Raw genomic sequence first — 1,259 nt, 5'->3', positions numbered from 1 at the left:
ATATCAAATATCTAAGACATAAGATTCTAACATTGTCTACAAGAATAATTTGGACTAGACATATGTCCACCTTGATGTGATACTAATTTTTGCCCTACCTAAACAATCTCTACTCCATCTAGAAGATTCCATTATAGAGATACAGAGGTGGGGATAAGAGCAAAGGTGGGGGGGGGGGGGGAAGGTGTGTGTGGGAGGTTTGGGTGGGGAGAGATAGAAATGGAATGTAGATCCCTAGGTTTAGAATCTTTTTCTTATTAGGAGGATAAAATATTTTATCTAATATAGAATCTAATTTGACAAATGAGAGAGAAAGCATGCACATATGTTTAATATGAGAGTGACTCACTAGCATATTTATAAGATCAGAGGTATGCTCAGTAAAAAAAAAGATAAATTCTATTAGAAAAAATATACTTGAAAATGGATTAGAATAAAAATTGCTACAAAAAAATACTTATCATTTGAGGCATGATGTCATGGCCCATAAGGATAGATTTCATCCCTCGAAGAATAAATCTCTGTGCACCAGACTTCTAGGTGACCACCCTCCCAGGGTACAATAGAGATGTCTCAATCATATGCACTCACGATATGAGATCTCAGGAACATGCAACTATCTTTGATCCAAAAAATTTTAATAAAAAATTATATAAATACAACTTTTTAGAAAAACAGAATAAGCTATGAGAGCTATTAGAGAAAAATAAGAAAGTTATATTTTGATGCAAGAGCATTGACCTATTTAAAGGCATGGACTACCATATAAGAAAGGAATGAAATATGTGATTAGAAAAATTCAATCCTTCAAATAAGTCATTTTGACATTCAAAATCAGATTTGGGGATTGTGAATTAAAGCCAAAATTCTTGCTATTATTGATTTTGAAAACTATCATGATCATAGCATAATAGGAAATAGAATATCAGGACAATCATTGATTTTCTAAAACTATCATAGCATAATAGGCAATAGGATATCATGACAATCATTGATTTTCTAAAACTATCATAGCATGATAGGCAATAGAATATCAAGTTTAAATTAGTGCAAACAAGGCTAGAATCTCTATTCTTAGATCTTGACTTTCTCCAACTATAAATAGTCATAAATCTGCTTCATGATTGACATAAAACAAGCAAATCAACAATCCCCCATAATTTCAAAAGTCTAAAAAAAATTTTGAGTCAGCAACAAGAATGCAATGCATCGAGCTTGGTGCCTTTTGAGCTGTGAATCAAATCTAGGATAAGTAAATT

The sequence above is a fragment of the Elaeis guineensis genome, chromosome 6 (assembly GCF_000442705.2).
Source record: "Elaeis guineensis isolate ETL-2024a chromosome 6, EG11, whole genome shotgun sequence".
Classification (NCBI taxonomy): Eukaryota; Viridiplantae; Streptophyta; class Magnoliopsida; order Arecales; family Arecaceae; genus Elaeis; species Elaeis guineensis.
Note: the sequence above shows the minus strand (reverse complement) of the source record.